We start from the raw sequence: 23496 nt of genomic DNA, 5'->3' as shown, positions 1-23496 counted from the left end.
GTTATGTATTAAATTCAGTTAGCCTTTGTACCGTGCTCTGCTTATTTCGCACTGGGTCCTTCAAACGCTGGTCGGTTCTCCGAGCTTCGTCCAACACATAACAAAAATATTAGGGTGGTCGGGGTAAAAGAGGGCAGAGAACACGGTCAGCGGGTGAGCAGTTTTGTGTCACAGTTGTTACAAGAGACCCTGGATCTGTCCGAGCCTCCAATGCTGTACTGCGTGTACAGAGCAGGTTGTGCGCGCTCGGGAGATAACGGTCCCCCGAGACATCTTATTGCCAGAGTACATTACTGTCACACCTTGGATGAGATTCTACGTAAAGTATTACTGAAAGGTACTCTGAAGATTGGAGAGGACCCCATCTATATTTTTCGAGATCTGTCCCCAGAAGTGGTGAAACGTCATGCTGCGTTTACCCCGGCCAGGAAACTGCTGCATGATCAGTCCGGGGTGAGATTCGGCCTCCTGTACCCCGCCAGACTGAGAGTGACTCACAATGGATCAGAGCTTATGTTCACGGATGCGGACAAAGCCTATTGTTACGCACAGGAACACTTTGGTACAGCAGAAAGACGGTGACTGGAGAGAGACAGTGACGTGAGGACACCGAGGTACGCGGAGAGAAAAAAGTGACGAGAGGCACCAAAGTGCACACGGCGGACTTTTGCATTATATACTCTGGGCTCGGGGAAGGTATGGTACTCACTCTTACGTTTATATTTGAATCTCACGCCATAAAGATGTTTATTCACTGTAGAGGGACATTTCTTACGCATTGTTATGCTTTGTCCAATGAGACTACGAGCAGCTGCAGTTGTCTTTGATTGTGGTTTTGGAAGTTAAGATAAAGAGCTTACTTTTAGTTTGGTTTTTCTTTTCTTTTTATAGTCGTGGCATCCCCCGTTTTTTAGGATGCAGTATTTACGTGTTATGTTTTGCTCTGTTTTTTGTTCAGTGGGGTTTTACAAATGGGGAGGGGGAGGGACTGCACATGCACATAACAAATAAACGTGGTAATGTTTTATGTCAACACAAAGTCAATATGTAGGAAATGATAGAAGTGGTTCTGTGACTTACTGTACCTGGAATGTGAAAGGTGTTAATGAGCCTGTGAAGCGAGGAAAAGTCTTATCCCATCTTAAAAGCCTCAAAGCAGACATTATATTCTTACAAGAGACTCATTAAAAAAATTATGTGCATAATAAATTAAGATGCAGATGGATCAATCAGGTATATCATTCAACATTTTCAGCCAAAGCTAGGGGGGTGGCTATTCTCATTAAAAAAGGAGTTGCTTTCAAACAGACATGCGGTAGTGGATAAAAATGGGAGATATGTGTTGGTTACGGGAGAGCTGCACGCCAATCCAATAATTATGGTGAATATTTATGGTCCTAATTTTGATGATTGTGAATTTTTTAGAAAAATCATTAGCCTAATACCTGACATTCCTATTGTGCAATTAATCATAGGTGGCGATTTTAATTGGGTGCTTGATCCATATTTAGACAAATCACAAACTCGAAAAGTAATACATTTTAAAGCAAGGGATCTGGTTAAAGCATTTATGAAAAATTCAAATTTATGCGATGTTTGGCGGACTCTCAACCCAACTGGGAGAGAGTACTCTTTCCACTCTCAAGTACACAATGTATATTCAAGGATTGATTATTTTTTGGTTGATGGTAAAATACTTTCTTCCGTCAGTGAATCCAAATATCATAACATAATTATATCGGATCACTGCCCAGTGACTTTCACTTTTAAAATAGGCAGCTTAGTGAACTCAGAGAGGGGTTGGAGGTTTGACCCTCAACTTTTAAATAATACAAAATTCAAAGATTACTTAAATCTAAACACTAAAGTATTTTTTGATACAAATGATTTGGAAGATACCTCACAAGCTACTCTCTGGGAAACCTATAAGGGATACATCAGAGGTTGCATAATTTCTTTTCAGGTTGGTCAGAGGAAGCAAATCATTGCAGAACAAGTGAAACTGGAACAACAGATACAAAATTTAGAGAATAATAATGCTCGTTCACCTTCTTGGGATAAATATAATTCTATTTGTGCTCTAAAGTACAAGCTGAATCAGATCTTATCCAATAACATTAAAAGGACTTTTACCTATATGAAACAAAAGTATTTTGAATTTGGCAATAAGCCACAAAAACTCTTAGCTAGACAACTAAAAAAACTGGAGAGTGACAGATCAATTCATAAAATTAGGTCAAGTACTGGGGAATTGGCAACAAATCACAAGAATATAAATGATTGTTTTAAATTGTTCTATGAATCCCTTTATACATCATGTGCCACTGCTGCCCCCAACAGCATGCAGCATTTTTTAGATAAATGTAATTTACCTGTACTTAATCAAACAGATCAAAGTGCCCTTAATGCTAAAATTACATGTGAGGAAATAAATAAAGGAATAGACTCCTTGAAGAACGGCAAATGTCCAGGCCCCGATGGGATAGGCAATGAATTCTACAACCCCTGGCAAAAATTATGGAATCACCGGCCTCGGAGGATGTTCATTCAGTTGTTTAATTTTGTAGAAAAAAAGCAGATCACACACATGACACAAAACTAAAGTCATTTCAAATGGCAACTTTCTGGCTTTAAGAAACACTATAAGAAATCAAGAAAAAAGATTGTGGCAGTCAGTAACGGTTACTTTTTTAGACCAAGCAGAGGAAAAAAAATATGGAATCACTCAATTCTGAGGAAAAAATTATGGAATCACCCTGTAAATTTTCATTCCCAAAACTAACACCTGCATCATATCAGATCTGCTCATTAGTCTGCATCTAAAAAGGAGTGATCACACCTTGGAGAGCTGTTGCACCAAGTGGACTGACATGAATCATGGCTCCAACACGAGAGATGTCAGTTGAAACAAAGGAGAGGATTATCAAACTCTTAAAAGAGAGTAAATCATCATGCAATGTTGCAAAAGATGTTGGTTGTTCACAGTCAGCTGTGTCTAAACTCAGGACCAAATACAAAAAACATGGGAAGGTTGTTAAAGGCAAACATACTGGTAGACCAAGGAAGACATCAAAGCGTCAAGACAGAAAACTTAAAGCAATATGTCTCAAAAATCCAAAAATGCACAACAAAACAAATGAGGAACGAATGGGAGGAAACTGGAGTCAACGTCTATGACTGAACTGTAAGAAACTGCCTAAAGGAAATGGGATTTACATACAGAAAAGCTAAACGAAAGCCATCATTAACACCTAAACAGAATAAACAAGGTTACAATGGGCTAAGGAAAAGCAATCGTGGACTGTGGATGACTGGATGAAAGTGATATTCAGTGATGAATCTCAAATCTGCATTGGGCAAGGTGATGATGCTGGAACTTTTGTTTGGTGCATTCCAATGAGATTTATAAAGATGATTGCCTGAAGAGAACATCTAAATTTCCACAGTCATTGATGATATGGGGCTGCATGTCAGGTAAAGGCACTGGGGAGATGGCTGTCATTACATCATCAATAAATGCACAAGTTTACGTTGATATTTTGGACAATTGAAAGGATGTTTGGGGATGATTAAATCATTTTTCAAGATGATAATGCATCTTGCCATAGAGCAAAAACTGTGAAAACGTTCCTTGCAAAAAGACACATAGGGTCAATGTCAACGAGCAGATCTGATTTGATGCAAGTTTTAGTTTGGGGGATGGAAATTTACAGGGTGATTCCATAATTTATTCCTCAGAATTGAGTGATTCCATATTTTTTTCCTCTGCTTGGTCTAAAAAAGTAACCGTTACTGACTGTCACAATCTTTTTTTCTTGATTTCTTATAGTGTTTCTTAAAGCCAGAAAGTTGCCATTTGAAATGACTTTAGTTTTGTGTCATGTCTGTGATCTGCTTTTTTTCCACAAAATTAAACAACTGAATGAATATCCTCCGAGGCCGGTGATTCCATAATTTTTGCCAGGGGTTGTATAAACATCTTAAGATGAAATTGACTCCATATTTACTTAAAATGTACAACAATGCATACGAGGTGGGGTGCTTGCCGCCAACTCTAAATGAAGCAACGATTACTGTTCTCCCTAAAAAAGGGAAAGATTTAGAATAAGTAGCTTCATATAGACCAATCTCACTGTTAAATTCAGATCAGAAAATCCTGGCTAAAATCTTGGCAAAAAGACTCAGCAAAGTGATGGGGAAACCGGTCAACTCTGATCAGACTGGCTTCGTCCCAGACAGGTGCTCACATAGTAATCTTAGGCATTTCTTCAACATAATTTACTCTCCCAGAATGCAACAGGAATTAGTACTGCTTAGTTTAGATGCCGAAAAGGCATTCGACCAACTTGAATGGCCTTACCTCGTTGCTGTTTTGGAAAAGTTTGAACTGGGAAATAATTTAATCTCATGGATTAAAGTGCTTTACAAGGACCGCTCAGCCAAAATACGTACAAACCAAACATTATCCTCCCAATTTAAGCTCTGGAGAGGTACAAGGCAGGGTTGTGTTTTAAGTCCATTACTCTTCTCACTGGCACTAGAACCCCTGGCAGAATCTATTCGTAGACATCCTCAAATACATGGTTATAACACAAAATATACATTGAATAAAATCTCTTTATACGCGGACGACATTTTATTATATGTGACACAACCACAGATTTATATCCTGGCTATTCTTTCAGTTATCAACGAATTTGGACATTTTTCCGGGTATAGGATTAACTGGGGTAAAAGTGAGCTACTGCCTGTAAATTTGGACCGGTCTGATTGGCTTGCATCTCTCCCTTTTAAAGTGGCCTCAGAAAAAATTACATATTTAGGTATAACAATAACAAAATCTTATGGCTCACTTTTAAGCAATAACTTTACCCCATTGCTAGAAAAGCTGAAAGATAATATTCTATTTTGGAAAACACTTCCCATTTCACTTGTAGGCAGGGTGAACACAATAAAAATGGTATTCCTCCCACAATTTTTGTATTTGCTACAAAATGTACCCGTGTTTTTGTCAAAGTCCTTTTTAAAAAAAAATTCATTTGATTATTATGCCTTTCATTTGGAATTACAAAGCCCATAGAATAAAAAAAAGAACACCTTATAAAACATAAAATTCTTGGAGGACTATCCCTTCCTAGCTTTATGCATTACTATTGGGCTGTAAACATAAAAACAATCTCTTGTCTTCTTGATGATACAGCCCTGATCCCTAAAGGGCTGCAGATGGAATGAGAGGATTGTCTTCCATACTCTATAGGGGCAATACTGCTTTCTCCTACACCACAGACTGGTCAGCGTTATAATAATAATCCTATCATTAGTAATACGGTGAGAGTTTTGAAACAGATGTTAAAACCTATCTCATCCAACCCTTCGTTTCACCCTTCATGTACAGATGGAGCTTTATTTGGACAACTCTTTGTTGACATTTCAACAATTACAAGAAAGATTTGGATTACCAAACAGTCATTTCTTTAGGTATTTACAAATACAAAATTATATCAGGTCTTTTATACCACAATACCAAAATATTGTTCCAGATATATTGGATAGATGTCTAAGTGAAAGCACAGGCCCCGAGTTGTGAATATCGGCAATTTACAGTATACTCCAAGAAGTAGGTAATCCATCGACTGTTCATATCAAAGCAGAGTGGCAGGAGGAATTTGGGGTAGCTATTAGTGAAGAAATTTGGAAACAGGCTTTACTCAATATAAGTAATATTTCAATAAATGCTCGTCACTGCTTAATACAATACAAGATTGTGCATAGGTTACATTATTCAAGATTGAAAATTCATAAAATTTACCCAACAAGTTCACCTTTGTGTGAAAAATGTATGACGGAGCAAGGCACATTACTTCATTCCTATGCACTCTGCTCTAAGTTACAGCCATTCTGGAGCAATATATTTGATTTTCTATCAAAAGTTCTAAAAGTCAGAATATCCCCCAATCCAATGCTCATTGTACTTGGGGTCTCAAAAGAAACAAGGAATATGAACCATGCACAACTGTGTTTTGTAGCATACTCTTTAGTTATTGCAAAGAAGCTCATTCTACAGTTTTGGAAAGGCAGTGACACTCCCACATTTATGATGTGGGTCACAGAACTGACAGATACATTACACCTTGAGAGAATACGATATTCACTTAATAATGACATAAACATTTTCAATAGGATTTGGCAGCCCTTGTTATTGTTTCTAGAAAATGGCTAGCATGTGCAGTAAGGGGTGGGTAAGGGAGGGTGTCAGGGGGTTCTATGTTCTGGTATTAATATTTGTGGAGTAATAGGACATTAAGTTCAGTTTTGATTTTTTTATATATTTACTTTTCAATATTATTACTGAGGAGGCAATGGAAGTGTGAGTGATATTTATATTTATTTACTTAGCAAGCCTCGTTAATACTTGAAGCGCATTTGTTTATTTTCTATTTATGCACTTTACGTTGCGCTCTGTATAATATTTAAAAAAACTGTCAAAATGCATGTTTTAATACTGTTCATGCCTCTAATAAAAATATTTGAAACAAATTACAAAACAATTCACAATACAATATCCAGGAAATGTTGCCGGTGCATAGGACATCAGGTTTTCCAAAGCAGACATCACACCCACCTCTGGATAGAGCCAAACCTCAAACAGGGAGAAGAAAAACAGAATCAGGCATCAGAAAGACAACAAATACAGTATAATTAATCAGCATTAAGTAAAGTCGCCCTAAGCTTCACTTAAAGACCCAGAATTTAGATGAAGTTGAGACCACAGCACACTCCTTTTCCTAATAACATGAATTGAAAGAGTAAAAAGCATAGAAACGTACTATGCCAGTATACTAGCCATATGAAATGGAAAATAAGTGCGTCTTAAGTCTGGGCTTGAAAGTCTCTACAGAGTCTGACTGTTTTATTGAAGCAGGGAGATCATTCCACAGAACAGTGGCACAATAAGAGAAAGCTCTGTGAAAATGACCCATAGACTTTTTATTCACCTTAGGGACACAAAGTAGTCCTGCATGCTGAGAACGCAGAGCCCGGGCCAGTACGTAAGGTTTAATTATGTCAGCTAAGTAAGGAGGTGCCAGTCCATGAATAATTTTATAAGTTAGTAGCAGAACCTTAAAATCTGATCTCACTGGGACAGGAAGCCAGTGAAGAGATGCCAAAATTGGTGTAATGTGGATGACTACCATAAGTAACATAACGTTGACTAACATAATACATTAATGCAGTTTCACAATGGACATGTTTGGAAGTGTGAATAATGTAAGAAACTGCAACAAGGAGCAACTGATAACAAATTTGTGTGCAAATTCCAGGTCTCAGCTGTTCAGGCACATTTTCATGAATGTCACGATATATCAGCCCTAGACGGGCAGCGTGCGCACATGTCAGAGGTGCTGAGCACTGGATAATGTCCACCTGAGTGATATAGAGGGTTTTCAATCACGTGACCGATTTGCTGCAGGACAGGTGCCGTCGCCATTCTGGATTACAAGGAGGCTGACGCGTGATAGAAAAATGAAGAGAATGTACGGTTATTACGAGGCTTTAAATCCTCGAGATAAAGCTATTTATCGTGATAGATGTGTAGCAGTCGGTTCAGTGGATCCGTATCTTATACCAGATAGTGAGTTTAGTGTTAATGTAACGAACTGGCCGACAGTATCACACTGCGATATTGTGGACTAGGAAGCCGCCGACCAGGTCAGCCTCGCCGGCCTCATGCAGAGCATCACAGCGGAGCTCTGAAAACGGAGGTCGGTCTTGAAGTCCTGAGCAATTTCTCTCACCAGGCGCTGGAAGGGCAGCTTGTGGATCAGCAGCTCAGTGCTCGAGGACCACAATGTAAATAAGCATCCGTATTGGAAGCGTTGTTGTGTTATCCTCTGCAGAATTTTTATGTATTGTTATATAATTTTATTGTGCAGTGGATTTCTGTTAGCGGCGGATCTCTCACAGCGCCACGGTGCCGTGAGGCTTCTTCACATTGACGTTGAAACTTGTGTAATTGTTCGCCAAATGCACAAAGTGTAATCACAGCGGCCACCGCGTTGTAATCCAGAATGGCCACGGGACACAAAATGACGTGACCGATACGTCACATGAAAACCCTCTATATATACATCAGCATGTGAAATTTCAATATTTAAATTTCACGATATTTTCAAGTAATCATTTGCATCACATTTCATTGGTGGTAACAGTTAATGCAATATAAAGTGTTCTTTCAAAGGAGATTCATTAGGCAACTAGAGAACAAGAGCATCAAGGGCACAGAGAGAGAAAAGGAATGTGCAGAAGCAGACTTTTTATTCAACATTGTTTTCCAGTATGAAAAGAGCAGCATGAAAACTGGGAAATTTGTCAGTGGTAATGATTTTGTGTTGGGGACAGAAATACCTTTCTTTCTCTCCATTAGAGACAAAATGGCTCCACCAAGGTGTTAATAACAAATGTAATATTAAAGTTTAACAATGCAGTTCTTTATCTAACTGCCCTGCAAATGCAGTCAGAGAAATAACAAATTATCTTCATTTTCAACTTGAATTTAAAGCCACTTGTTCAGATAAATCAGTCTTCTCTAATGTCTTTAATAATGAGATGTTGTGCATCAGTACTATGAAGGTTTTTTTCTATAGTTTAAGGTATGATTACCAAGCAGGGTGACTTTTTCATTGTCTCTACTTCTACGTCTCTGCCTGTTTCCTGTCAAGCCTACATGGCACCATAAAAATAAAGGTGACCCCCCCAAAAAATAGTCTTGAAAAATTACAGTTGTCACATCTGCATCTCTCTCTCTCTCTCTCTCTCTCTAGACATACTATTACTTAAAAGAATCATAAAATTGCTGTAAAAATAATTAAACATTTCTATGATTTATGATAGAGTGTTAAGCAGAAATGACTAAACAAACATGTAACTAACCATCACATTTAAAAGTGAACTTATTTGATGGCATTACAAGACCATTATGTTGATAAATTTGTTATTCTTTGATTATTATCTATCAGGTTTGATGGCAGAGATGTCTGGATGCAATTGCTGGACTCAACACAATAGCTCTGGTTTGTAAAAATGTTTACTGAAAAATTCAGTGGGGTCCGCTACACAGCATGGCAGTCCAAAATAAGCAAACAGATCCAAAACATCAGGCGTATGGCGTGGTCGGTATAAACAGGCAGGTGGTCAAAACATAACTTTGTAGCAGGACTTGGAAAACACAGAAATCAGAGCTGGAAACAAAGGCACAAGGCACAACGATCTGGCGGAGAACTAATGCACCCTGTGAACCTTATATAACCCAGGTCATGAGCAGCAAACGAGGAACAGGTGAGCGTGGAAAGCACCAGAACAAGGGCATGGCTAGAGAACCCAGGGACAGGCAAAGGAGACAGAGACAGACAAACCCAAACAGAAAAACCCAGCCAGAGAAATCACACCCTAAAGAAACACTAAAACTTACCTAAGCACAGCAAAACAGAAACATATGACAAAAAGTCCAGAGCATGACACTGTCATTGTTTTGTTGTGTTTGTGTAATTATGCATTGGGCTGTAAAACTGCCATTTTTAGAATGTTGTTAATTTCAAAAGGTCTGTTACATTCTTGAATAAATAGAAAAATGTATATTCCAGCAACCCCCCCCCCATCCTCGTGACCCATGTTTGGAGTAAGCAGGTATAGATAATGAAAGAATGTTTAAATCTAATAAACATTAAGGCTTATATAGCTTGGCGGAAACTCACATGACTAATAACTGTAAATGCACTGTACAGTAGCCTTGCAAAGCTTTACTTGGCTACTTCCAAGACTGCTTTAGAACACTTAACACAATTGTTGGACAACATTTCTTCAAATGTGCTGGAATTTGTTTTTATGTCCCAATATGGAGTACATACGACATCCTGGCGAACATCCAGGACATTGGCCATGCGACCTGTATAACAATGCAGCTGCCATACTAGACTAGGTCAAAATAGGGTGATGTGCTCTTTGTGTATCGTAGCATTTTGAGTGAAATGTTAGCAGTCCTGATGCTGTAAATATACCATATGGGTGTTGTGTAGCTGCCTGTACAGCCAATGTAATAAAAAGATGAGGCCCTAAAGCAATTGACATTATTTTTCTGCGGAGAACAAAGTAACACTGTATCCTCTTTTTAACAACGTCATTCACAATGAATAGGTAAAAGGTTGCCACTTGAAAAAGATGTAGCGTAGTGTAAGTTCAACCAGGAAGACTCAGAGTTCAAGCCAGGCCCGGCGCCAGAAAAAAAAATATTAAGGGGGCGATGAGTTTATCACAGGGGGCGGGGTTGCCCCCCCCCCCCAAAAAAGTGCGCACCGGAGGGGACATGCCTCTGAGCGTGCGTAATGAATTGGGTGCGCTCCTAGAAAGCTCATGTATTTAGGCTACACTGTTGTAAGAGACTGACTGAGTAAGAGTAAAGAGTGATGACAGTATTTTTTTAATTATTAGTTGAACGCTACCGCGTGCTGGGTAATCGGGAGAGTCGGGAGTTTTCCCGGTGGGCTGGTTCAACCTGGGGCCGTTGTGAGGGGGTGTTAATATATGCACACATATATGACCACCACTAACTGTTAGGCTACACAGCAAGACACTTGAGCTGCTGTATCTTAAAGAGAAGACATTAAGTGTTATAAATGTTTTACAGTCATGAAAATAACTTAAGACTGCTTCTTTTGCAACGCCGTTATCTTTTCCAAAGCCTAAGGCAGGGACATACCATTACACGTTTAACACCCCTATGCATTCATTACAGTTAGTTTAGTCCAATCAAGCCCTGTGCGCTCAGATGGGACTTGCGCTACAAGCAAGTATAGGAGGAGTGGCCTGTGAGTGAAAAGATGGACAGAAAAAAGCCAGGTGGAGCTGAAAAAGCTAGATTAAGAAAAAGAAAAGCTTTGGAGGAAGATGCTGCCAAGTGTGCAAAGCTCACAGATATTTGTTCAAGAAGACAGAGCGAAGAGGGAAATGGTAAATAGGGCCGGGCATAACAGGCTGTTAAGCGCTGACGTAACGCATCACGTGATAAATCTGTTTCCGGGTCCAAAGACCTCCAAGTTTACAATTAAAGTTACGTCTGTTTGATCCTTTTAAGGATTTACAGTTTAAGTTTAGTTTGTGTTTACACTGTGCGCAAACCTCTGTTCCTCCCTTCTCCGCCTCCACCTCCGTTAACCGCATTCGTGTGGTTCTATGGTCAAAACACTTAATAAAACTTTTTTTTTCTTTTACTTTACATATTTTATTATACACAGGTAAAATATAAGTTTGTTTGTTAATAAAAATTATTTATTACAATAAACAGGACGTTAAAGTGCAAACTTCACTTTCTCCCCGAACAACATGAACAGGAAGCGATCGCAGCTCACAGCAACTCCCATTGAAAATAACGGAGAAACGACCTGAGTGTCTGACATTTTTACATAAAACAAACGCAGTAACAACATCTAAAAACCCAGTTAATATATCCAGGAGAGTTTTAGACACAATATACAAAGAGTTTTATGTTGCGATGTTAATGCTGCTGTCTGTGTGCAGCGGTTTAAGTGCAGCCTGATCAGATCATCTCAGTGCAGTTCTCAATGTTAATGACAGCGCGCCTTTGTTGTTTGGAGCCGGAAGTTGAAAATCACATGATGCGTTACATCACACTTAACAACCGGATATGCCTGTTGATGCCAGGATGTCAGCCATATCAACATTTGTAGTACAGTACCACCTCTTCCAGCTACCTACAGTCTTCACTGTCTGGACAGACACTGTACGATATTTTCAATCGTTGTACTTGGCTCCAGCTCAAACTGTGCGACAAAACCGCATGGTTTAAAAGTTCAGAGCGCACGATTCATGGTCTCACACTGTATGGCTTGATGCTCTGATGCGATCTGACTGCTCACATTGGGCCTCATGTATCAACGTCGTGCACTTGTGGTGTAAATTTCCGGTGTAGATTTGAAATACACCAAAGTTGCCGTGACATGTATCAAGCAGTGCGTACCTGCCCATTTCCGGCATATGCCCGACGTGACCTTGATAAATGCGGCGGGTGAAAACAATCGTAATTATAATGAACACACCCATAAATATTCAGACTCCGCTTCAGACACACCCTCATTTCACGACATGGAAGCCAGGAAGACGGCAAAGAAAAAGAACTTCACCGATCAGGAGATCAGGAGGACAAGTCATAACTACTGAAGTAGAAAAACATAAAACCATACTCTTTGGGAGTCTAAAGAGTGGGATAAAAGGAGGCCAAAAAACCAAAACCTGGCAAATAATAACCAGTCTTGTGAATCAAGTTGGACCCGTGGTCAGGACGCCTGCAGAGGTAGGTCAATTCATCAGTTTATAAGCCTAAGGCTAAACGAGCATGATCCAACAATTAAAATGTGCCTAATCATTATTCAGGTAAAAAAGAAATGGGCAGACATGAAAATCCAAACAAAATGAACGGTTGCCTCATTAAAAACGAGCCAAAAACAGACAGGTGGGGGAGAACCGGATGCTCCAAAATTGAGCACCACCGAGGAGCGAGTGGCTGCCCTCATCGGCTCTGCATGTGTGGAGGGGATATTAGAGGATGCAGAAGGGGACCCTGCTGCATGCGAACATACAGATTCAGGTTAGTGTCTATTTATACCTTAAATAATCCCAAATACAAATGTTTTTGTTCATTTTATTAACCACAAAATAAATCATAAATACATTTTCTCAGACAATCATGAGCAGCCATCTAATGTGCGACGATCTGCAGACCTGCACCGGGCTGCAGGTCCAGAGCAGCCGGAGGCTGTACCCGTCGAGGCCTCAGGCCGCAGGCCTCTCCCGAGGCCCATAGTTTTGACAGAGGAGGTCCTACAGCGACAAGATGCCATCATAAATCAATTAATACAAATAAATGAAAACCTCTCTGAAATAAACCGGACAATTTGAAGAAATAAATGTGTTCATATAGTTGTTGTCATTTACTTACTTTAGAAACGATGAATGAGCTGTTGCCTTAATTGAATGGCCCCAGCTGCAGGAGGAATTGGCCACGGATCCTGCTTGATGGGGTCATCGGGGATTCCCTCTCCATAAGGCACATGGTTGTCCAACGCAATAGTGTGCAGCACCGAGCAGGCCAAAATTATAAGGCAGACCTTCTGTTGTGTGGGCCGCTGAAGAGGAGGTACTGCTGGCCCACCACCAGAAGGCACCCTGCCTGAAGTGCGGGCTTCAGGCACGAGAGGGCGCTGCCGCCTCAGGAACAAGCCGTGGTGACAGCTGTCACCCATCATCCGTGACAGCTCTCACTAATCATCACATCTGGTATAAAAGCAGGAAGACACCTCCACCAAACTGCTGAGATATCATCTTCATCTGGAGGTAATACTCTCAGCCTTTTGTGATTTATAAATCTGTTATTGTGAGTGTGTGCAGGAGAACCGGTCGTTTTTGCGGAGGCTGTGCAAGACGGCGCTCCTTTTCATCTGAGACCGCTGCAACGTGTTTAGTGAGAGGTGGAGGTGGCATTCCCACCATTGTTACTGGGTGTTCACACACCCACCCTTTGACTGTCTTTTGCTTTCTGCCAGCAGTACCAGATCCGACACGCCGGGAAGGTGGCCACCTGGGGACTCCGGGACTTGGCGGCTCCAGTATTCCTCGGGTTCAGGTGGCGGTGGAAATCGTGTGGTTCCGGTTCGTTTCCAGACGGGCGTCTCCTATCGTCGAGCCTGCCCACACGACACCTTTATTAATTGACTGTTGCACATTCTGAATCTGCTGTGTTTGGTTGTGACATTCACAACAGTAAAGTGTTATAATTTGACTCCTTCCATTGTCCGTTCATTTACGCCCCCTGTTGTGGGTCCGTGTCACTACACTTTCCCAACACCTTCTCTGGTTTGTACAGGAGTGTTCCTCCTGCATGCCCGAGACACATCCACCTGCCCTTCAGCAGGCCTGCACAGCACTCCACAACCACATGGGTCTTTGTGTAGGCCAGGTTAAAGCGCTGCTCCTGCGCTGTGAGTGGGTTGTGCAGTGGTGTAATAAGATTTACCAGTAAAGGATAACCCTTATCACCTGGAATGAAAGAAAGCGTTACTGAAAAGTGTTAGTCAGGCATAACAAATAGAATGCATGTCATCTATTTAGTTTACCCAGGAGAAAGCCGTGCACCATGCCATCCTGTAGTCTTCTTGCCACACTGCTGTGTTGGAATATGAATGCATCATGGGTGCTCCCTGGCCACCGTGCAACAACGTTCACAGGATGCATATGAGCATCACAGATGAGCTGCACATTTATTGAATGATAATTCTTTCTGTTAACATATGCATAATCATTAACCGAGGGTGGTTTCAGACTCACATGCGTGCAGTCAATTGCCCCTATAACGTTTGGAAACCCAGCAAGCTCATAGAAGTCCCTCTTAATCATTGCTTGCTCGGCGTTGTTGTAAGGGAATCTTATGTGAAGTGGAGCGAGATCCCGTATCCCTGACAACACGTGAGGCAGGATGTGGCTCATGGTGGACTGCGTAATACCTGACCTGTCAGCTATTTCTCGCTGGAACGAGCCTGTTGCCAGGAAACCTAGAGTCGACAGGACTTGGAGCAACACAGGTATGGCACAGGTACGTCGAGTTTCCCGTTTTAGATGGGGTTCTAATGCTGCGCATAAGTCCAAGAGGACCTGTCTGGGGAGGCGAAATCTACTCAGAAGCCAGTCATCAGACTCACTCAGGAGATCTGCCCTGTCGTGGGAAGACTCTTTCCCTGCGTAGTGCAGCATCCATGTCCTCTAACAACGCTAGATCTGCCATTGTGCAACCCTGACCTACGACACACGACCGCCTTTTATACGGGTCAGACCAGTAATTCATCAATCACGACGCGTGCCAATAGAGCGTCAAAATCAGCCGTCGTATTAATTGTTTTGTAGTACAATCAAAAAAGTGTTATTTATGTAACATATGCATTGATTTGTATAATGGCACTGTTTATCATGTTGATCATTTTCATTTTTATGTGGATTCCAGCGCTGGTTCATTTTGGTGTATAATTTACACCACCTCTCGACTTGGTGTATATTTTCAGTGCACCGTACGCCAACGACCACATTGATAAATGCCAAGTAGCGCAGCCATTTTGGCGTACACCCCATATACGCTCAAATACATGAGGCCCATTGTACCTTCAAAAACCACGTCGGGTCGCGTTTCTTTTTTTTTTTTTAATTATTTCATGCCTATCAGCGCGCACAGTGAGTGAAATCAGGTGGGGGGAGACTGAACGCATATGCGCGCGCGCACACACAGCAGACAGCAACATGATTCATGAGAGGACGGTAAAAAAAGAAAACAATCATTCATAACAGGTGTAGCTACTTACACTGTTGTATAAATAAACTATATTTCATACGGAGTCTTACAGCTGTGCTCATCTGTCGTAAATCCTGTTGTTGTTGTGTGTGTGTGCGCGCGCGCGCATATACATTCAGTCTCCCCCGCCTGATTCCACTCACTGTGCTCGCTGATAGGCATGAACTTTAATATGATATTAGGTTATTGCGAGGGAACACAATAAAAAAAAAAAAACAAGAATTTACATGAGATCACTGTTTGCTCTCTCTGGTGTTTGCTCATGCACAGTGCGCGAGGTAATCAGCACGTAGACGATTGTAGCGCTGCTTCAACAGCGCGGAACCCTCATGACGGCCAACCAAAATATCAAACAGGTTTGATTTTCATCCGACCATATGATTCCCCATTGGGAGGTGGTCGTGAGATGTTAAACGCAGCTCGTTACTCCATGTAGACTGCACGACGCAGGACGCATGATTAAGCTGAAACTCGGCGCAATCCAAAAAATTCTCGCACAAGTGAAAAATCGGCTGTAAAAGGGCCAAAAATCGCACAGTGTAAGCCCAGGTGGTGCACTGGTGAGTTAACAATACTGTTCTTGTTTTAACTAACTAACTTTTTCTTTCTATTATAAGCCACCCAATTTTCAGTCAGTCAGCACATAAATGCTGGATTTAAATGCCACAGCAGAACTCTTATTATCCCTGTGCCCTGGCAGTTTGTGGGCCGGTTGGATATGAAACTCCCGGGCTGAAAAATGTTCCCAGCATGCCCCTGTTTGAACGTATAGACCCTCGGTCAAGTGATCTCCTGCATACCACAAAACCAAAACCAACAAATGATCTGAGAAACGACATGAGACAGTAGATTAACCCCACATACAGCCCTCCATCACAAGCGCAAACACAGTGCAATTGGGCATGACAGTCACACAACGGGTCAAAGATAAACCTTTCATGTAGATATACAGTGGTCCCTCGTTTATCGCAGGAGTTACATTCTAAAAATAGCCCGCAATAGGCGAAATCCGTGAAGTAGACAGCGTTATTTTTTTTACAATTATTATAGACGTTTTAAGGCTGTAAAACCCGTCACTACACACTTTATACACTTTTCTCAAACAGGCATTAACATTTTCTCACTTTCCTCTCGTGTGTAAACAATCTCAAAGTTCAAACCTTAGTAGAAAAATAAGACCAACCTGTTTTCAGGCCAAAACATTTGTTTGAGAAATAAAAATAGAACGTTTTCCTATAAATAATTATGATGGCTTTTAGAACTAACGAATTTAATTTTAACGATCAACCTACGAGGCTGGACACGTAACAAATTATTAATAGTAACTGACCAGCATTTCACAGTTCCTCTGATCGCACCTCTTCGTTGTGGTGCCGCTCCGCTGAAGGCCTCGCTGCAGGTGTCTTTTTCCGAGTGAAGAACACAGTTATGGGTAGTTGTTGGCGCTCTTTTTTCTTCTGGGTGAGAAGATTCTTATAAATAGACACGCAGAACACAATGTGCGTACTCTCCCTTCGCGGTGTCGCAACAGGTGTCCCGTCATTTCGACAGAACACCGGCCTGCTTGATGAGGACGCAGAACACAATGCACTGTAAAAAAAAAAAAAAAAAAAAAGCATGCAAAATTGGACTCAAAAAATCTGCAAAACTGCGAGGCCGCGAAAGGTGAACCGCATTATAGCAAGGGACCACAGTATTTACAACAATACATAACTTTTATCTTACCATAAAAGTCCATATCTTAACATGAACTTCTGTGTGGAAACTGGATGCTAGCCTACCTCAGAAGAGTTGAAGCCTTCGGTGTCATGACCGGCCCTGTTCCAGGCTTTGATCCCTTTTTTGCCCCTTTCTTTGCAGCATCTTCTGTTCCCGCTTTGATTTATTAGTGGTTTATTTTCATTCTGTGTTTCTGCTATGTTCTATTTTGCTTTGTCACTTTGTTTCTTTGCTACTTTTATACTTTAGCCGTTGTCCTGTTCCATCTTTGTTTTAGCCAGTTTGTGTTTTCATTGTTTACCACTTGTTTATTTTGTTCTTCTCATTTGTTATATTATCTGTTGTGCTTTAGTGTCAGGTTTTGTTGATCTCAGTCTCTGTTTTATTTTGTAATTTATTTAGCCACTTTGGTTTCTTAGTCTGCTCCAGTTTAGTTTTGTCTTAGTGTATTATTCTCAGAGCAGTTTTTATGAAGTTTATCTTCTGTGTTTGTAATCCTCTGGTTTGCTTTTCAGTTTTGTTCTTAGATTGCACTCACATCCAGTTATGTATGTTCACTCCACGCCCTGCACCTGACTTTATGTTTTTTCCCTCACTTTGGTTCTGTCTGTGTTGTTTCACCTCACTCACACTCCCTACACCAGCCCAAGTACCTTAGCTCCTTACATCACTCTCTTGCACAGTGTTTGATCTTTGTCTACTAGCCACGCCCCCTTTCTGGAATCTTCCTTCCACACCTGCACCTTGTTACCTAATTAGTCTGCACATGCACATTGTTCACAGCACCTGTTACTTAAGCCCTTACAGTCTCACAGCACACTGCCAGATTGTTGTCTTTGTACACTTTCCAGCGCCCATCACAGTCCTGTTTTTGTCTTGCCGTGTACTGAACTTTGCTCTGTTACCTCGACCATGCCTTTTGCCTCATCCCAGATGTCAGTGTTTGCTTGTGCCTCTGACCCGTGCTTGTTTTTGACTGTGCCTCAGCCTGATCTTGTTTGTACCTCTGCCACGCTGACTGACCAAATGTGTACCGAACCTTTGCCTGAAATAAAGACCACGTTTGGGAGTCTGTATTGTGGGTCCAGCCGCCCCGGGTGACGGGCTCCCGCCCATCCTGACATTCGGTTGGATGCCGTGTTGGATCTTCTGAGAAGGATATCTCGCCACTCTCCGTTGAATTTCCTGGCTAGGTCATTCTCAAATGCCAGCCTTATTAAGTTCACTTTTAGTTCATGCAGCATGCTGCGTCTGTGATCACTAGGCTTTTTCCACTCGTGTGCAAAATGAGGTGATGTTCTTGGATGTATGGCACAACAATGGGCCTCAGGATCTCATCACGGTATCTCTGTGCATTCAAAACGCCATCAATAAAATACACCTGTGTTCTTCATCCATAACAGACGCCTGCCCATACCATAACCCCACCGCCACCATGGGCCACTCGATCCACAACATTGACATCAGAAAACCGCTCACCCACACGACGCCACACACGCTGTCTGCCATCTGCCCTGAACAGTGTGAACCGGGATTCATCCGTGAAGAGCACACCTCTCCAACGTGCCAAACGCCAGCGAATGTGAGCATTTGCCCACTCAAGTCGGTTATGACGACGAACTGGAGTCAGGTCGAGACCCCGATGAGGACGACGAGCATGCAGATGAGCTTCCCTGAGACGGTTTCTGACAGTTTGTGCAGAAATTCTTTGGTTATGCAAACCGATTGTTTCAGCAGCTGTCCGAGTGGCTGGTCTCAGATGATCTTGGAGGTAAACATGCTGGATGTGGAGGTCCTGGGCTGGTGTGGTTACACATGGTCTGCGGTTGTGAGGCTGGTTGGATGTACTGCCAAATTCTCTGAAACGCCTTTGGAGATGGCTTATGGTAGAGAAATGAACATTCAATACACGAGCAACAGCTCTGGTTGACATTTCTGCTGTCAGCATGCCAATTGCACGCTCCCTCAAATCTTGCGACATCTGTGGCATTGTGCTGTGTGATAAAACTGCACCTTTCAGAGTGGCCTTTTATTGTGGGCAGTCTAAGGCACACCTGTGCACTAATCATGGTGTCTAATCAGCATCTTGATATGGCACACCTGTGAGGTGGGATGGATTATCTCAGCAAAGGAGAAGTGCTCACTATCACAGATTTAGACTGGTTTGTGAACAGTAAAACCAAAAGTGTTGCGTTTATATTTTTGTTGAGTGTATTTCCTCAGTTGGCTTCACAAGTTTAATAAAGGTCATAAGTCTCTTTTTCCCTTCCTCTCACTTTTTTAATATTAAATGTGGCCTGGAGTGAGGATGTTTTAAATGCAGTTCACCATCAAAAGAAAAAATTTGAAAAATAAATAGGTAGCAAAATAGAATAAATGTCATCTGAAATTGATCCACACAGTCAAACAAGATGATCCTTTTGGTGCTACACCATAGTCAATATGATTGACGGTTGACAACAGATATAAATAAGTTAAGAAAATGGTGAGGCCACTTTTCACCTTTAAAAATGCAGAACTGTTTTAGGTGGTTTTACAAACATCAAGCTAAATATTTAGCTAAATGTTGAGACAAATATGCACCTTAATAAAAGAGCTAATCGTTCCTCCCTAAAAAGATTAATATAGTGTCTAATGACAGACATTTAGCATGTGAGGGCATATTTATTCAAATTTACAATTCATGGATGTTTTGTATAAGAGTTACCTTGTAGCCTGCTGTCTTTTGATGTCAATTTCAATTGCACTTATAAAATATTTAAAATAATAATAAAATAAGAAAAAATGGTTGTTTGTGCAAAATTTTGTCATTTTTTTGTGTGTTGGGGGGGTGGGGCGAGTAATTCAGTGTGGAACCACCACTGCCTGGAATCCGCGTTTATTTTATGGCCAGTAGAGGCCCGCGGAGGGCAGTGGAGTATAAAGGGCATACTAATGGAGGTGACATAGCGGTTGCGGAGCTCAGTTCTTGCACACACATCAAAGATTTTAGTCCCAACATTTTTATTGAGCACTTTACATTATACAATTTTTAAATCAGAGTATGGCTCAATAATTTTTTTGTGTAAGTATAATAATAATAAAAAGTAAGAAAAACACAGAACAAAAGCAAAACATGAACAAACTGCATATATATATATATATATATATATATATATATATATATATATATATATATATAGACACACACACGAGGTCTATTAGAAAAGTGTCAGACCTTATTATTTTTATCAAAAACCATATGGATTTGAATAACGTGTGATTGCGTCAGCCAAGCTTGAACCTTGGTGCGCATGTGTGAGTTTTTTCACGCCTGTCGGTTGCGTCATTCACCTGTGAGCAGGCTTTGAGTGAGGAGTGGTCCACACCTCTCGTCATTTTTTTCATTGTTTAGGAATGGCTCAGAGACTGCCGCTTTGCTTGATCAAAATTTTTTCAGAAACTGTGAGGGACATCAAAGTGGACACCATTTGAGAAATTCAGATGGTTTTTGGTGAAAATTTTATGGGCTTCAAAGAGATTACGGAGTGTTATTGTCGCTTTAAGGACAGCCCAGAGCGACTGGTGATGCGCCACACTCCAAAGCCGCCATCGACAGGCTGAGCGACCATTTCATTTCTAAACGGATGGCTGTCTGGATCCGTGACCATCGTGTGCAATTTCTCTGGTTATCGCAAGAGCTGGACATCAACCATTTTCTGGCAGATTTCACTTTTAACAAGAGATTTTGTCATGGAAAGCCGAGCGGAGGCTTCGCGCATCACGATGGATTCGCTACTGGAGTGAGACAAAACCACCTCCATTTTGGTCTCACAGGACGGCTTTGAGATGGCGTTCAGACAGCTGTCGGTGGTTTTTCCATCGAGTGATTATCCGAGAAATTGTGGATGTGCCTGGACATGCCAGAACATGTCCTGTGAGGCTTCATCACGGCGTTGCTTTGCGCGATGCGGCACCGCAGCGACGCGCGGAATTCCTCCGCAAGTCTGTCTCAATGTGCCGAAAAAGTGCCGATGTCCACGTCTTTTCACAATTCCTGTGCTCGTCAGACGACATCCCGGATAAAACACAGCATCCAGTTTGGAAATGAACGGCACATTCCACTGTTACAGGAGTTTTTGTCATGGAAAGAGGAGCGGAGGCTTCGCGCGTCGCGGTGGTTGCCGCATGGCGCAAAGCAACGCCGTGATGAAGCCTCACAGGACATGTTCTGGCATGTCCAGGCACATCCACAATTTCTCGGATAATCACTCGATGGAAAAACCACCGACAGCTGTCTGAACGCCATCTCAAAGCCGTCCTGTGAGACCAAAATGGAGGTGGTTTTGTCTCGTTCCAGTAGCGAATCCATCATGACGCGCGAAGCCTCCGCTCGGCTTTCCATGACAAAATCTCTTGTTAAAAGTGAAATCTGCCGCAAAATGGTTGATGTCCAGCTCTTGTGATAACCAGAGAAATTGCACATGATGGTCACGGATCCATACAGCCATCCATTTAGAAATGAAATGGTCGCTCAGCCTGTCGATGGTGGCTTCAGAGCGCGGTGCACCACCAGTCGCTCTGGGCCGTCCTTAAAGCAACAGTAACACTCCGTAATCTCTTTGAAGCCCATAAAATTTTCACCAAAAACCATCTGAATTTCTCAAATGGTGTCCACTTTGATGTCCCTCACAGTTTCTGAAAAATTTTTGATCATGCAAAGCGGCAGTCTCTGAGCCATTCCTAAACAATGAAAAAAATGAAGAGAGGGGTGGACCACTCCTCACTCAAAGCCTGCTCACAGGCGAATGACGCAACCGACAGGCGTGAAAAAACTCACGCATGCGCACGAAGGTTCAAGCTTGGCTGACGCAATCACACTTGATTCAAATCCATATGGTTTTTGAAAAAAAATAAGGTCGGATACTTTTCTAATAGACCTCGTATGTATATATATATATATATATATATATATATATATATATATATATATATACGAGGTCATGCGCCTCCATGACAGCAGCGTTCTGACACTGCAGCAGTTTAAACTCCGCTCATTTCAAGTTCTGTCTCATATCATGTTTAAAGTATTTAGCTCTTTAGAGAGTAATGTCAGAATCTCAAGCGGAGCGCTTTAGTTAAGGCTAGCTTCCACGCTAGTTTTCTTTGCACCTTCTTCCTCATGCTCCACAATCTTGGCCACACCTACGTTTCTCAGTTTATATTCATCTTGTCATGATCTGCCCTTGGCCTGGGTTTTCATCTTGGTTCTGTCTGTTTTCATGTCCCCTGTGTTTGATTTTCAGTTTAGGATTTCTTTAGTCACTGGTTTTATTTTGCATTTTACCACTATAGCCATTGCTTGTAATTTCTGTTTGTTATGCTTTTGCCACGTTAGTTCTGTTTTAGTTTCAGCCCCAGCCTTTAATTCTCTTGTTGATCACTTTTCATTTCTCACCTTTGTTTTCCTGATTTTGTTTCTTTCCTCCTTCCAGGTGTAGATTTTTCTTGCATTATGCTTACGACTCACCTTACACTTTCTTTCTGTCTGCTTAGTGTTTACTTTTCTGCACTCTCTTGCACCTGTTTGCTTCATCTTTGTCTCTTTCTTCCACACCTCTATCTGTCTGCTTAGTGTTTGTTTTATTGCACTCTCTTGCTCCTGCTTGTCTCAGCTTTGTCTCCTTCCTGAAATTTCTCACACACCTGTTTTCACTTTCCTTAATCACACCGTTATTTAAGCCTTGAGTTTGTTTGACTTTGTCTACGTTCCAGCCTAGTGTTGCTCTGTTAGTCCTTGACCATCTGATCTCTTGCTTGTTTTTTGTACTCAGATTTTGCCTCAGCTCTGACAACCTTGTTTCTCCTTGCCTCTGAACCCAGCTTGTTTTTGACATTTGCCTCTGCCTCACGTCTGCCGATTACCTTTGCCATGCTGACTGATCACCTGTTTACCGAACCTGTGCCTTTTTTCTATATAAAGCCTTTAATACTCAACCTCCTGAGTCTAAGTCTGCATATTGTGTCATGCATACTGTTTGTTCCACGCCATGAATCCTGACAGAACGAACTGGCCATACATGGACACTGCGGACTCAAATCCAGCTACCCAGAGCCCGGACCTTGCCACTATCAAATGCATTTTTTCTGAGATCAACTTTTTTTAATTGTTTCCATTCCTGCTACACTCCTAAGAAGAAAATTCCTTTTTTGGACCAAGCTTGGAATCTTGTAGAAGCAAACCACTGGCTGTGTGACGTATTCCCTGAGTTAGATGACCTGGACAATCTGTTTGCTGCTGGGAGCCTTCCAGGCTGGATTCGGCAGCCTGAGTAACACCTGCCACTTCACCCACCTAATGCTGACAGTGAGTCTGATTGGGCTGACATAGA

The sequence above is a fragment of the Thalassophryne amazonica genome, chromosome 14 (genome assembly GCF_902500255.1).
Source record: "Thalassophryne amazonica chromosome 14, fThaAma1.1, whole genome shotgun sequence".
Lineage (NCBI taxonomy): Eukaryota > Metazoa > Chordata > Actinopteri > Batrachoidiformes > Batrachoididae > Thalassophryne > Thalassophryne amazonica.
The sequence above is the reverse complement of the archived record's forward strand: the minus strand, read 5'-3'. Positions refer to the sequence as shown.